General features: G+C 46.8%; 1 protein-coding gene across 6 annotated transcripts in view; it reads right to left on the reverse strand.

Annotated features, from left to right (window-relative positions):
* DDC (dopa decarboxylase) overlaps window positions 1–15,913 on the reverse strand; it is a 277,543-nt gene that overhangs the window by 35,285 nt on the left and 226,345 nt on the right. The window contains exon 13 of one of the 6 annotated variants that reach the window (XR_011556802.1): window positions 623–703. The exons of the other annotated variants lie outside the window; for them this stretch is intronic. The gene's annotated coding sequence lies outside the window, so the exon portion shown is untranslated. The remainder of the gene's footprint in view (window positions 1–622; window positions 704–15,913) is intronic. 6 annotated transcript variants of the gene reach the window in all.

The following is a 15,913-nucleotide window of genomic DNA, read 5'->3' on the forward strand; positions in this document are numbered from 1 at the left end:
ATTCTCAAAGAAGGGAATCTGCTCTTTCTAATGATGCTACATTGAAGAGGATTGAAGCTGTCCCACAGGATTAAAGATAGCAAAAATTTGGCAAAAACCCGTTAAGTACCAACTTTGAACTCTTATATTTTTTCAACAACTTGAAGGAAAGTGCTGCAAATTAGAAGTCTTCATTTCAGCTGTGTACTTAGTACACCTGCCAAAAATCAACATGAAAGGCCAAGTAGTTTTGAAACTACAGCAGCCTGAAGATTGCTGTAAATTCATTGCAAAGTTTGAACCTGAACCATGGAAAAAGTAAGAGGACTAGGTACATAGGATTTTGCCAGTTTATAAAGCCTTACAAGGTGTGCAGGTTCTCCAAATATCTCCAACATACTACTGAAAGTGCTGTGTTTACAGCTTCTAGAAGTTGGCCCAAAATGTCATTTTTGCCGACTCAGCATTTTGCAAACTTTATTTGAGGTCTACTAGAACTCCCAATTTTTAGTCCTTTGAACTAAAATTTTGCACAGCATAGTTTTATATCATAAAGAAACTATGTGCCAAATTTCATCAAAATCTGAGATGGTAAGGTGTGGGTGATCTTTAAAATTGATCCATTTCACACGGAATGACTCACCTGTTGTTGGGAGGAATTATTTTAATAGGGAATGGATATTTTGTCATATGTTGGCCTTGAACCGAGATCTATCTTGAAAGCCTGAAAGAGTATAAAATTTGAACAACCTGTTATTTTTCTAAGGGATATTATTACCATCTATTTGGATTGCAACATTTTGAGTGAATTTTACTTAAAAGAAGACATTTTAGTAGTTTTGTAGTTAATCTTTCTTTTTGTTCATCTTTCATATTTTGGACTCTATTGACTTTATTGACAGCAGGATTGCTATAAGGACCTGTGAACTGTCACTATGGCATTATGGAGGCATGTGTATATGATGAGTTTGTAGCCTTTTTGAAAGACTATTGTGAAGATTTAAAGATGTTTCTTGGCTCTTGAAGATGGAATTTAAAAATAGAGGAAATACCAGACGACAATAAGTATTTGAATAGCCAGGAATAAAAAACAGTGGAGAGGAGAAGAAATTGGAAAAACAGGTGAGAATTGCAGAGACAAAAGGAGAGAAAATTTTGTAAATAGACAAAATGTCATTCTGATTACACTTAGGTGAACAGTAATAAGGAAAGAATAGGGCGAAATTATAGATTTTGGCTATGGCAAATTTAAAAAGAAGAGGAAAGCAGGGGGAAAGAATTAAGAAGGACTGAGGGAGAATTTACATGTATAAGAAATATTAAAGAAGAGAGGGAAAGAAATTGGGGCTACAAAGGGATAAGAAAGAAAAAGTGAGGAAGTCAAGAAAAAGAAAATAGACATTTAGAAGAAATGGATGGTTGTGATTTGATCAATACATAGTAGAGAAAAGGTGGATAGAGAGAAATAGGGGTTGTTTTTCTTATACAGCATGTTTATTAATATATTTGATGAGGATAATTAACATTGATAATGAAGATGTAAATATAAATATAAATTCTTTATTGTCATTGTCAATACCACTAATTGTCGTTGACAACAAAGAGGAGGAGAGAATGAGCAAAAAAGTAGGAAGAGGAGAGAAAGATAGAGGTGAGGAATGCAAAAGACAGACTGATTGATTGACTTAAAATGTATGTGTATATATATCATTGATTATCTCAAGGTATGTGTATATTGATGTATTGATGGAGTTTGTGGAAAAAATATAAAAACTTTTTTTAAAAGATGCTGAGATTCTAGAAAGAGTACAGAGAAGAGCAGCAAAGATAATCAGGGGATTGGAGGCTAAAGTACACAAGGGACAATTGTAGGAACTGGAATTTCAGGATCCCCCTGGATCTCTAATACCAGATTCCAGATCCAAGGGACAAAATTCTAGAATATAGGGGGGATTTGATTGTGTCAGCGAACTTGCTTCTGGAAATTCTTGTGGGGTGAGTTGTCCCTGCCTTTGGAGCCCCCACTCTACACTTCTGTGTGTCAATTAAGAACTTTACCGGCCATGGAAGAGTTGGATCCCGATCAGCTGGGTTGCGGAAAATGGCAGCTGCCACTGAGGACTGACGGACGTGGAGGAATGAGGCAAAAAGAATGAGAGGCAAGAGAACGAGAAGCGAGAGAATGAGAGAATGAGAGACGAGTGTCGTGGATTGTGCTGGCTAGAGGTGCTGGAGGTGGGCCTGGGACGCTGGTGCGCTGTTGGTGGGAGCACCCAGTGCTGGAGAGTCTGCTGATTGAAGGGCCAGCATAGAGAGGCCGGGCCGACTGTCGTTGCCGAGAACTAGGCCTATGAGAGGAGAGGAGCTGAGGAGGATGTCGGAGCGACGCTCACGAGAGGAGAGGAGCTGGGGAGAATGTTGGGGTGACGCCGAGGCTGTGTTTTGAGCGTTTGGAGGTTCTGCAGTGCCGTTTGGCAAAGGGAGATGCAGAAATGTCGCTTGGAATTCAGCGACACCAACGGAAGATATCGGGGAGTGACCAGCAAGAGTTGGAGGTCCTGGGGTAGCCGAGGAGCCAGAGGCAGAATCGGGGCAGACAAAGAGACCTGGAAGTGTCGACCAGGGGCAGCGGCCGGCACCAAAGAGCCACACAAAAAAAGGGTAACATCAAGAAGAGACTCCTTATCCAGGACTGGGACATTCCTCCCCACCCCCCTTTTTTGCCCTTTTTTGGGACATAGAACATACTATTAATCCAGAACTTAGTAACTGAGAACTGATATAACTTTGCTGCTGACCAATTTCCTATATTCTATATATATACACTTTTATATTTTTATTCCTTAATATTTTTATATTTATTATTCTGTTTTAAATAATTAATAACTATAAATTGATTTATATTTTAACTAAATTATTGGGGTTTTTTTTAATGATGGATAAGTATGTATGGAGTGAATGATTGGTATGGGTGGAATGGGTGGGGTCACAATATGGATGAGATGAATGGAAACGATGTAAACAATACATTTGGCCTACCTGGCACTGGAGAGGCAGGAGGGGGGGCACCTATCTCTGAGGTGACAGAGGGTCAGGATTTTCCGGTGTTGCTGGGGAGAGGCAGATATGGCGGGAACCACAGAGCTAGCCATTCCAGGGGAAGGAGTGATCACTACTTAATAACGATCCCTTGTTCCGGCTCCATGAGCTCAACCCAGAATACTGGTGACGAGTGTAAGTCTGGCCCTGGGCTCAAGCTGCTGCTACTCAATGCCAGGTCAGTGGTAAATAAAGCTCTCCTCAACCGGGACTTAATCCTGGATGAGGAGACTGACCTGGCATGTGTAACTGAAACCTGGCTGGGCCCAGAGGGAGGAGTTCCTATCTCTGAAATTTGCCCAGCCAGGTTTCAGATATGGCATCAGCCTCGATCCCAGCGAAGGGGGGGAGGAGTGGCTATTATAGCCAGGGAGAATCTTCGCCTAGCGTAGACCCATTGCTCCAGAGATTGCGGGTTGCGAGTCCCTCCTGGTGAAGTTGGACTTAGGGGTTCAGGTGGGCTTGTTTCTCATGTACCTGCCTCCCAGCTGCGTGTCACAAGCCCTGCCTGTGCTACTCGAGGAGGTAGCCGGGTTGGCGGTGGGATTCCCCAGACTTATTGTCTTGGGGGACTTTAACCTGCCATCACTTGGAAAAACCTCTGGACTGGCACAGGAGTTCAAGGCCACCATGGCAACCATGGACCTGACCCAAGTAGTACAGGGTCCGACTCATGAGGGGGGCACACACCTGACATGGTATTCCTCTCTGAGCAACTGAGTAATGGTCTGAAACTAAGGGGTTTAGAAGTGTTGCCTTTGTCACGGTCGGACCATTTTCTACTGTGGCTTGACTTCCTGGCTCCAATCCTCCCCCGCAGGGAGGCAGAACCGATTAAGCTGTTCCACCCCAGATGCCTGATGGATGATCCAGAAGGCTTTCAGAAGGCGCTTGGGGTTATTCCAGACACACTCAGCCACAGTTCAGCAGAGTCTCTGGCTGAGGCCTGGAATAAGGCTGCAGCAGAGGCCCTAGACCGAATTGCACCATTGCGGCATCTCCGTGGCACTAGACCCTATAGAGCTCCATGGTTAAATGAGGAGCTCCGGGAGTTGAAACCCCAGAAGAGACATCTGGAGAAGCGATGGAGGAAGAGTAAGTCCGAATCTGATCAAACACTTGTAAGAGCTCATATTAAGACTTACAAAGTGGCGCTCAAGGCGGCAAGATGCATGTATCATGCCACCTTGTTTGCATCAGCGGAATCCCGCCTGGCCGCTCTGTTTAGGGTGACCCCCTCCCTTCTTAACCAGGGGGGAGTTGGGGAGCCCTTGCAGAGTAGTGCCGAGGATTTTAATACGTTTTTCGCTGATAAAATTGCTCGGATCCGAGCGGACCTCGACTCCAATTGGAAAAGAGAGTCGACTGACAACGAGTTAGTCGAGATGACAAGCCATTGGAGCTGTGAGTTCCGCCACCTGCTTACTGGATCCGTGTCTCTCCTGGCTAGTTTCGGCCAGCGGGGAGGTGACACGGAGCTGGGTCCAGGAGATTGTCAATGCTTCCTTGGGGAGGGGGTCCTTTCTGGCTCCCTATAAGGAGGCACTTGTGCGGCCCCTCCTCAAGAAGCCTTCCCTGGACCCAGCCGTACTTAATAACTATCATCCAGTCTCCAACCTTCCCTTTATGGGGAAGGTTGTTGAGAAGGTGGTGGCACTCCAGCTCCAGCGGTCCTTGGAAGAAGCCGATTATCTAGGTCCTCAAGTCAGGTTTCAGGCCCGGTTACAGCATGGAAACCTCTTTGGTCGCGTTGATGGATGGTCTCTGGTGGGCCCGGGACAGGGGTTTATCCTCTGTCCTGGTGCTCCTTGACCTCTCAGCGGCTTTCAATACCATCGACCATGGTATCCTTCTGCGCTGGCTGGAGGGGGTGGGAGTGGGAGGCACTGTTCTTTAGTGGTTCTCCTCCTACCTCTCCAGTCGGTCACAGTCGGTGTTAGTGTGGGGTCAGAGGTCGAGCCCGAGGTCTCTCCCTTGTGGGGTGCCTCAGGGGTTGGTCCTCTCCCCTCTGCTACTTAATATCTACATGAAACCGCTGGGTGAGATCATCCAAGGGCATGAGGTGAGGTATCATCAGTATGCTGATGATACCCAGCTTTACATGTCCAGTCAACGAAGCAGTGCAAGTGATGTGCTGGTGTTTGGAGGATGTTGGGGCCTGGATGGGTGTCAACAGACTCAAACTCAACCCTGATAAGACGGAGTGCCTGTGGGTTTTGCCTCCCAAGGACAATTCCATTAATCCATCCATCACCCTGGGGGGGATCATTGACCCCCTCAGAGAGGGTCCGCAACTTGGGCGTCCTCCTCCATCCACAGCTCACATTAGAGAAACATCTTTCGGCTGTGGCGAGGGGGGCTTTTGCTCAGTTTCACCTGGTGCTCCAGTTGCGGCCCTATTTGACCGGGAGTCACTGCTCACAGTCTCTCATGCCCTCATCACCTCGAGGCTCAACTACTGTAATGCTCTCTACATGGGGCTACCTTTGAAAAGTGTTCGGAAACTTCAGATCGTGCAGAATGCAGCTGCGAGAGCAATCATGGGCTTTCCCAAATATGCCCATGTTACACCAACACTCCGCAGTCTGCATTGGTTGCCGATCAGTTTCTGGTCACAATTCAAAGTGTTGGTTTTGACCAATAAAGCCCTTCATAGCACTGGACCAGATTATCTCAGGGACCACCTTCTGTTGCACGAATCCCAGCGAGCAGTTAGGTCCCACAGAGTGGGTCTTCTTCAGGTCCTGTCAACTAAACAATGTCGCTTGGCGGGACCCAGGAGAAGAGCTTTCTCTGTGGTGGCCCTGGCCCTCTGGAACCAACTCCCCCCCAGAGATTAGAATTGCCCCCACCCTCCTTGCATTTTGTAAGCTTCTTAAAACCCAGCTCTGCCACCAGGCATGGGGGAGCTGAGATACTCTTTCCCCCTAGGCCTTTACAATTTTATGCATGGTATGTCTGTATGTATATTTGGTTTTATAATAAGGGTTTTTAACTGTTTTAATATTGGATTGTTATATGCTGTTTTTATTACTGTTGTTAGCCGCCCCGAGTCTACGGAAAGGAGCGGCATACAAATCAATCAATCAAACAAACAAACAAACAAACAAACAAATAAATAAGGACTATTGATGAATGATGACAATCTTCCAATGATTGAGAGGCTCTTACAGAGAAGGCGACAGGGGGGTCAATTCAAAGCACCTGAAGGCAGGACAAGAAGCAATAGATGGAACTTCATTAAAGAGAGATTCAACCTAGAACCAAGGGGAAATTTCCTGACAAACAATTAATTCGTTTCCCAAAGGTGTTTTTTCAAGAGGAACTGAACTCTCTGTTTTTTCTTTGAAGATGTTTCACTTCTTGTTCAAGAAGCTTCTTCAGCCCTTACTGGATGGTGGGGAATGGAAGGATTTATACTCCTTGCAGACATCTAATCAATTGCACTGTTTTAGTCTTTGAGGCCAGATGGAGTTTTATCTTTGTTGTCAGGGTCATCTGATTAGTGCAAATGGGTATGGAGTCTTGTTGGAACTGTTGAAGGGACTGTGTGGTAGACTGTAGATAGATGGTATCATATTCCCCATGTCCCCATTGAAACAGGGGCCTCTTTGACCCATCTTTCAAGCCTTGTGACTGCTTTATTTGAAAAATAACTGTACTGAATTTTTAAAATCTAGTGTAATCAATTATAATGAGCAGTACTTAATAAAGTCAGAGCAGGGCGCCAAAGCTTTGATGATATATACTGCAACACAGGATGAGAACTGAAGATTAGTGTTGGGCGAACTGAACTCACACAATTCGGTACCGAATTTTGCAGTGTTCGGTATACCGAACCCGAACCTGAATTTTTTTGAAAGTCCATGCCAAAGTTCGGGGTTTGGTTCGGGCAACATGGCGAAGCGGTGGACCAATGGACAGCCTTCTTCTTACCTGAAGCCATGCGGTCTCCGGACATCAAGGTAAATAAAAGGCTATGATTGGCCATGTGTCCTGCTGACCACTGATTGGCCAGCAGTATGCATGGCTTGGATTGGTCTCCAAGGACACCTACCTGCCTCTATAAAAGGCAGCACCTTGCTGTCCATCCCCATTGTAAGAGATGCCAGCTAGGGAGGGAAAGGCTGTGTTAGTTATACTGAGGGAGAGATAGCTTAGATTTCAAAGACACACTTTGTTTCTGCTACACAGAAAGAGAGATATTGACCTCAAAGACTCTTCATACAAGTTGAAGAGACAAGAAAAATTTGATGAGCATCCAGGCAGGGCAGGGCTGAAGAAGAAAAAGACAGGGGGAGGCAAGGGAGGCAGGGGGCCAGTTGCTCTCTGCTACACTTCTACTTTTACATTTTTTTAAAATTGTTTTCTTTCATTCATTTTGTGTCCAAATGCATGGAAGGGCACAACAATATTACTTTGTGGATATTTGGGGGGTGATTTTTTCTATCCTATACTTCCACTTTCAAATTTTAAACCATTTTTTTCCTTTCATTCATTTTGTGTCCAAATGCATGGAAGAGCACAACAATATTACTTTGTGGGTATTTGGGGGGTTATTTTCTCTATCCTATACTTCCACTTTCAAATTTTAAAACCATTTTCAGGGCCAAAGCTATGTCCTGTATCCAGAGGGAGGGGGACTCCTGTTCCTGTCAGAAAAAAAGTTCTCCAGTGCGGTCTGGGAAACTTCTTGTCTTGGAAAGCAACGCCTGCTTCCAGGGCCAAAGCTATGTCCTCTATGAGGAGGGAGGGGGACTCCTGTTCCTGTCTGAAAAAAAGTTCTCCAGTGCAGTTTTGGAAACTTCTCATCCTGGAAACAACACTTGCTTCCAGGGCCAAAGCTATGTTCGGTATCCAGAGGGAGGGGGACTCCTGATCCTGTCTGAAAAAAAGTTCTCCAGTGCGGTCTGGGAAACTTCTTGTCCTGGAAAGCAACACCTGCTTCCAGGGCCAAAACTATGTCCTGTATCAAGAGGGAGGGGGACTTGTCCAATGTGCAGATTGGTTGGGTGGAAAAAGTTAATGTAGAAGTTATCAATCGAGCCATTCCAGTAATTGAAAAGTGCAATGGCTAACATGTTGAAAGCTGCCCTGACTCTAAGGAGAAGCATGGCATAAATATTGAATAATTAAATACATAGAAAGGGGTGGATGGTCACTTTTGTCTCACTACTGACCTCTGGCACTCGTACTTTTGGGTCCACCTCTGGGCCACTTTCTTTCAATTTCTTTCTGTGCATTTCCTTTTTTTCTATATATAAAAAAAGCCACTAGAGCTCTGTCAATTTATTTTTTGTTAAAACAAGGGCCAGTTCCTATCTCTGCATCTCCTTCTTCTATCTAATCTGAAGCCTCTAGTGCTCTCTGAAATTTTGGGTCAAACATGGGGCCACTTCATGTATCTGTGATTTTGATGTTTTTCTGTCTAATACAAAGGCTCTACTACTGCCTGGGCATTTAAGTTTTACAAGGCATTTTTTCTCTAATTCTAGTTCCACCTGAATGCCGCACCTTCATCTGTTCCTTGGACCAGTGTCACTGCAGGCCTTCAAACATGAAGAAAGCTGTGAAAAAAGGACATGGCCCTGCTGCTGGTGCTGGTGCTGGTCCTGGTGCTGGTGGAGCTGGTGCTGTAGGAGCAGGTAGAGGGCATGTAACATCTGCGTGTCCTACCCCTTCCTCTGGTGCAAGCAGGTGCCTTGGTTTGATGCAAGAAGAAGTTGGAGATGACATGGCATGCAGTGCTACCTTTTCCTTGTTATTGCCTTCTACACACTCCACCACATCTGTGTGTTCAGTGCCTGTATCATCACCTGCCTCCAAAGCAGCAAGGCCATCTCACCCAGAAGCAGTGGAGTCTTTAATGCTGTTCTCTAAAACTTGCAACTGGGATGCCATGGAGTGTCCACCTGCCCAATCCGCAGCTGCAGACCTTGGGCTTCCGGATAGCCAGAAGCTTCTGCCGGAGAAAGAGGAGGTATTCATGGCATCATGGGGGAAGACGACAATAGATGATGATGAGACCCAGATCCCCGCTCCTGCAGTCTGAGAAGGAGGCTAGCAGGGAGGAGTTGGTGGAAGAAGATGACGAGGTGCTAGATCCCACATGGACTGAAGCCCAACAGAGTTCAGAAGAGGAAGAGGCTGTGGTAGTCCCACAGCCCCAGGCAGCCAGCAGAAGCGGAGGGAGAAGGCTGCAAACCCTCAGCGCTCTGTCTGCTGGTACTACTGCCCACTGTGTCCAGGGGCCGAGCACGCTTCATGTGTCACAAAGAATCTCACCAGTGTGGCATTTTTTCAAGCAGTTAACAGAAGACAAGAAAAAGGTCATTTGCAATCTCTGCCACCAGTCCCTGAAGCGAGGGAGACATCTTAATAATCTCAGCACCAGCTGCATGACCAGACACCTGATTTCAAAACATGACCTTCGGTGGAGACAATACCTTAAAAGTATTCAAATACCTGGGTCTTCCTCTTCTGCTGTGGCTGCCTCAGCCACTGCCAATGTCCCCCCAACAACAAGGTTACCTGTCTCTCCCCAAAGGGACAATGATGGATCACCACCACCACCACCAACGGCAGCACTGGCACTACCAGCAGCAGTAGCACCAGCAGCAGCACCACCACCACCCTAGCCAAGCATGTCTACACCATCCCAGGGAAGCATTCATCAGCTGTCCATCCCACAAACCTTTGAGAGAAAGTGGACGTTCAGCCCATCCCACCCATGAGCCCTGGCCCTAAATGCCAGCATTTCACAGCTGCTGGCATTTGAAATGCTACCCTACTGCCTGGTGGAGACACCAAGTTTCAGGAAATTTGTTAAATTGGCTGTCCCACAATACTCCATTCCCAGCCGCTATTACTTTTCACGCAAGGCCATCCCTGCCCTGCAGCAACATGTACTGGAGAAAATTTGGTGTGCACTGCAAAATGCTGTCAGTTCCCGCGTACACCTCACCACCAACATGTGGACCAGTAAACATAGCCAGGGCCTGTACATCTCTCTCACTGCCCTCTGGGTGAATGTAGTGGCAGTTGAAAATGAGGCGGGAAGCAGTTCAGCCCATATCCTTCCACCACCCAGGATTACTGGACATCAGTCGGGCCCTGCTGTTGCCTCCTGCTCCTACTCTGCTTCCCCGTCTTTTTCCTCCACATCTGGTAAGCGCAGCCTGGTAACCTCCTACTTCAGAGCGGCTGTGGGTAAACGGCAGCATGCGGTGCTGAAACTCATCTGCTAGGGCGAGAGACCACACACTACCCAGTAGCTATGGACCGGCATCCAGGGGAAGACTGATGAGTGGTTGTTGCCGCTAAACCTGAAGCTGGGGAAGGTGGTGTGCGACAACAGGTGGAACCTTGTGGCAGCCTTGGGCTGAGCGGGGTTGACACACATCCTTTGCATGGCACATGTGGTCAACCTGGTGGTGCAGAAGTTCCTGGTCAATTATCTGGGCATGTCGGCACTGCTGGGTAAAGTGCGTGCAGTGTGCACACACTTTCGACATTCCCACCCTACTGCTGCTCGCCTATCTTCCCTGCAGAGGAACTTTGGCCTTCCCACCCACCGCCTCATCTGCAATTTGCCAACTAGGTGGAATTCCATGCTGCATATGCTTGAAAGGTTGTTGGAGCAACAGCAGGCAATAGTGGATTACCAGTTTCATAACCCCCGGTCAAGTAGAAGTGCAGACACACAGCATTTTACCCCCAATGAGTGGGCCTCCATGAGGGACATTTGTTCCATCCTGCATGGTTTCCAGTATGTCACCCCATGGTTTTCCTACAGGAAAAAACCCTTCAGGCCATGGAGGATGTGCGACAGGAGGAAACAGAGCAGCAGGCGGAACAGGAGGAGCAGGAGGAGGAAGGCCCATTTTCCCAGCAAATCCATGTCTCGCAGGTGGTGGGCTATGCCGACAGCAGCCAGGTACTCTGCTGTCCAGCCAGCATAAAGTTTTGGGGCAGGAGGAGGAGGAGCAGGAGCAGGAGGACTTGCTGCAGGGCAGCCCCCAGTGCAGCTCACGAGCACCAATGGAGCGTGGCTGGAGGGGGGAGCAGGAGGAAGAGGAGGAGAAGGAGGAGAGACCTGTTGCTGAAAACATCACCTTGACTCTGGGCAGCCTGGCTCACATGAGCCACTACGTCCAGTGCCTGTGGAATGACCCCAGGGTAGACCACATCCTCCACTCTGCCAGTTACTGAGTGGCATGTGTTCAGCACCGCAGGAGGAGTCATCACTGACTGAAGGATCCGACTATCCACAGACAACGTTGACATACTGACATTTCTTAAAATGAACCAGGGGTGGATCACAGAGGCCGTTGCTGTGCCACCACCTGAGTGAGTGGCTAGAGCGTTCGCTACCACCACCCTCACAGTTGTAAAATTTATGTTATGTATATATATAGTCAGTTATATTTTTATGGTGAAAGTTTGGGTATAGTTTGTGTTTGACTAAAGTTTGTGTTCATTAAAACTATTTTTTGCACAGATTTGTTCTGAGAGCCTAAATGGATGTTCCTTCCAAGTTGTGTCACCTATTGAAAATCTGAGAAATCCATGTGTATTTTCATGGGAAAAATTATAGTGTGTCCTGAGTTCGAATCCAGTCAATGGCTGTACTGTGCACCTTGCCAGGAAGAAAAAAATTCTTTTGGAAAAATGGTTGCAGGGAGCCTAAATGTAGAGAGTTTTCAGAGAGGTGCGGCATACAACTCTAATAAACTATAAACTGTTCCCTTCCAGAACTGTCACTGTTTGTAAATCTGAGATATGCAGACTTATAGTAATGGGATGTAATGTTTGGGTTTGACAAACACGGTTTGTGTTCTCTTTCCACCAGTTGCAGTTTGCCAGTGTGCCACTCTTGTCCAGTGTGCAAAGCCATCCAGCCATGGCAACAGAACAAGAGAAAGAGGAGGTGTCCAGGGCATCATCTGGGAAGGATGATGAGACCCAGATCACTGATCCTGCAGCTTACTACAAAATAGAGTCTGAGAGTAAGGCTAGCGGGGAGGAGTTGCTGGAAGAAGATACCAGGGGTGATGACGAGGTCCTAGATCACACGTGGACCGAAAACCCTCAGTGTTCAGTCTGCTGTTACTACTGCCCACAGTGGCCAGTGACCCAGCACGCCACATAGCGCATGCCCTCCAATCACACATGATTGCTGTGCAAAATCTGGTGGGTGGCTACTGTTGCCTCCTCCGCTACTCTGCATCCCCATGTTCACCTTCTTGCAAATTTAATTTGTGGGCAACCACAGGACCGCCTTCTTTCTCTGCCTTTCCTTTTTCTGTGTAATCTGAAGCCTCAAGCTGCTACTACTGGTCAGAGCGGCTAGAGACCGATAGCACCACAGAGCGCATGGCCTGCCATCACACGGGTTTACTGTTAAAAAGGTGATGCCTGCTGCATATGGGATTGCTGTGCAAAATCTGATGGGTGGCTGCTGTTCTGTCCTCCTGCTACTCTGCGTCCCCCTGTTCACACTCCTGCAAATTTAATTTGTGGGCAACCACGGGGCCGCCTTCTTTCTCTGCTTTCCTTTTTCTATGCAAGAAAAAGCCACTAGCACTGTCTCTCAATTTAATTTGTGGGCAACCACAGGGCCGCCTTCGTTCTCTGCCTTTCCTTTTTCTGTGTAATCTGAAGCCTCAAGCTGCTACTACTGGCCACAGCGGCCAGAGACCAATAGCGCCCCAGAGCTCATGGCCTTCCATCACACGGGATTACTGTGAAAAAGTGATCCCATATGCCATAGGTGATGCCTGTCGCATATGGGATTGCTGGGCAAAAGCTGGTGGGTGGCTGCTGTTGCCTCCTCCTGCTACTCTGTGTCCCCGTTCACCCTATTGCAAATTTAATTTGTGGGCAACCACAGGGCCGCCTTCTGTGGCTTTATTTTTAAAAGTTTAAAAAGTTCGGGGTTCGGGTTCAGGTTTGGGTTTGGTGACGTCACCCAAATTTTTTGCAAAGTTCATCCGAATCCGCTGAACCCGAACTTCATTGGGTTCGCCCATCACTATTGAAGATGTACAATACTACAATACTATATAGATGTAGGAAGATACAATAGTCATATACAGTGAACCCTCGAGTTTCGCGTCCTCGAGCATCGCGAAAGGGCTATATCGCTAGTTTTCAACCCGGAAGTAAACTCCACCATCTGCGCATGCGTGCCCTTCCACGCATGCGTAGATGGTGGAGTTTCCCCGCCGGGCAGAGGCTTCCCTGGGTCTTCCCCCTCTTGCCCCGGCTTCCCAGCTGGGAAGCGGAGCCAGCAACAGCGTGGGCGGGCGGGCGGCGCGCGCGAGCTTGGGGACACCCCAACTCCGCTTCCCAGCTGGGAAGCGGAGCCGGCAACAGCGTGGGCGGGCGGCGCGCGCGAGCTTGGGGACACCCCAACTCCGCTTCCCAGCTGGGAAGCGGAGCCGGCAACAGCGTGGGCGGGCGGGCGGCGCGTGCGAGCTTGGGGACACCCCAACTCCGCTTCCCAGCTGGGAAGCGGAGCCGGCAACAGCGTGGGCGGGCGGGCGGCGCGCGCGAGCTTGGGGACACCCCAACTCCGCTTCCCAGCTGGGAAGCGGAGCTAGGGTGTCCCCAAGCGCGCGCGCACCCCAGGCGCGAGCAACGGGGTGGGCGGGCGAAGGGCGGGCGGCAGTGGAAGTAAAAACACCATCTGCGCACGCGCAGATGGTGTTTTTACTTCCGCACCGCTACTTCGCGAAAAATCGATCATCGCTTGGGGTCCTGGAACGGAACCCTCGCGATGATCGAGGGTTCACTGTACAGCATATAGAAAGTCCATATAGAAATAAATGCATGCATATAATTGCTATTTAAAACAACTATTATTTTATAATTATGAATAAACTATATAAATATTGGGTTGAAACTGACTTTCGAAGGGTTAGGGTATGTCTGAAAAATATGATACTGGAAAATATTTGCATATCACTCCAATGAGGAAGAAAAAGAAGGGGCAGTTTAGAAAACCTGTAAAATGCCCAGGGACTTTTTAACTGACCAAAAGGATAAAAACAATTGTAGAAAATAGAACAAGAACTTCTAAGTAAGTCTGCCAAAAGTAGGCAGACTGCTTCTTTTGCCGGAAGAATATTAGAAAGACCAAAAGAAGGAAACCTAATACAACTAAAAGAGATGTATATTATAATTATTCTAATAATAAAATAAAGGGGGGGTGGAAATGTTGCAAGAAAAATAAATTAGGGAGAGAACAGAGTGTTTTGGTGCTAATTTTACTTCATCTTCCCATCCAAAAGGGAACTGTTAAAACAGTTCAGAATAATTGACAAAAGGAAGGAATAACAAATCAAGGAAAGTGCATTTAACTTTCCAAAACAAGACCTTGAAAGTCCCTTTCTGTGTGTTCAAAAAATCATGGATAACAGGCATGGTGTCAGAGAGTTAGAGTAGAGCATATTTTACTTTTCGTATCTTAAAACAATGAAGTACAGTGGTACTTCTACTTAAGAACGCCTCTACTTAAGAACTTTTCTAGATAAGAACCGGGTGTTCAAGATTTTTTGCCTCTTCTTAAAGAACCCAAGCCCGGAAAAAATTCCCAGGAAATTTGAGAGTGGCACGAAGACTCAGCCAGTTTCCTGCCATTCCCTCTGGGTTTCTCCCTCTGGTGCAATATATGGGAGGCAGCCTCGCCCCGGGTGTGTGGGAGGCCTGTGCTTCTCCTTGCCACCTCAGAGTCCCTCTTTTTTTTTTAAGCCTTAAAGTTTTGGACTGTTTTTTATTCCCCTCACCTCACCTTCTTTCTTCAGTGGCGACTGTCCTTCTCCTCTTCTTCCTCCTCCTCCCACCCAAATTCCAAGCTTTTATTTCTTTCCTAATGGGTTTGCATGCATTATTTGCTTTTACGTTGATTCCTATGGGAAAATTGCTTCTATTTAAGAACGTTTCTACCTAAGAACCTGGTCATGGAACGAATTAAGTTCTTAAGTAGATGTACCACTGTACTTTACATACTGTATACTTGGGGCTACTATATCTAGGCACTAAAGCATTACATAAAGAGGAAGATTGATTTTTGCGGCCGAGGTTCAGTGGCTGTATTATCAGCTTGACAGGTTACAGGATACAAACTTGCTTCATTGAAAGCGTATGCAACAGGTATATAATTCTTATGGGAGTAAACAATACTTCAACCATACTGTTCTGTTTTTGGCATATAAATCATCAATCAATGAGGCAAAAGAAAAACAGGAAGAAACAGCAAACAGATCTGGCAAGAGGAACTGACCCCACTGCTCCTAATTCTGAGCGGCTGCCTTGACTTCCCAGTCAGAATTCTGTCTCTATGAATTGGAAAACCATTGGACAAAGAGTTTTGGATGGTGATTGCATGCTGATGTCCTTGGACAGATCTGGCTACATGCGCTGTGGTGGCAGAGTGGCTAGAATGCAGTACTGCAGACTAATTCTGCTGACTGCCAGTAATTCAGTCCTGATCAGCTCAAGGTTGACTCAGTCTTCCAACCTTTCAAGGTCTATAAATGAAGACCCAGATTGTTGGGGGCAATATAATGACTCTAAACCATTCAGAGAGTGCTTTAAAGCACTGTGAAGTGTAAGTTTAAGTGCTATGGCTATTGCTACATGGAAGTATGTCATACTCCTTGGTCAGTCCCTTTCTGTATTCCAGACTGGCATATACCAACTTGACTTCCAGCATTTAAAATTCCATCTGACTATAGAAAATTGCTGGAATAATTTCCATGACAGTTCTTCTAATCTACATTGGGCTTTATCAATTTGGAAACTTAGAACCTTGATTTGGACCTGCAAATCC

Source organism: Erythrolamprus reginae, chromosome Z (genome assembly GCF_031021105.1).
Source record: "Erythrolamprus reginae isolate rEryReg1 chromosome Z, rEryReg1.hap1, whole genome shotgun sequence".
Taxonomy (NCBI): Eukaryota; Metazoa; Chordata; class Lepidosauria; order Squamata; family Dipsadidae; genus Erythrolamprus; species Erythrolamprus reginae.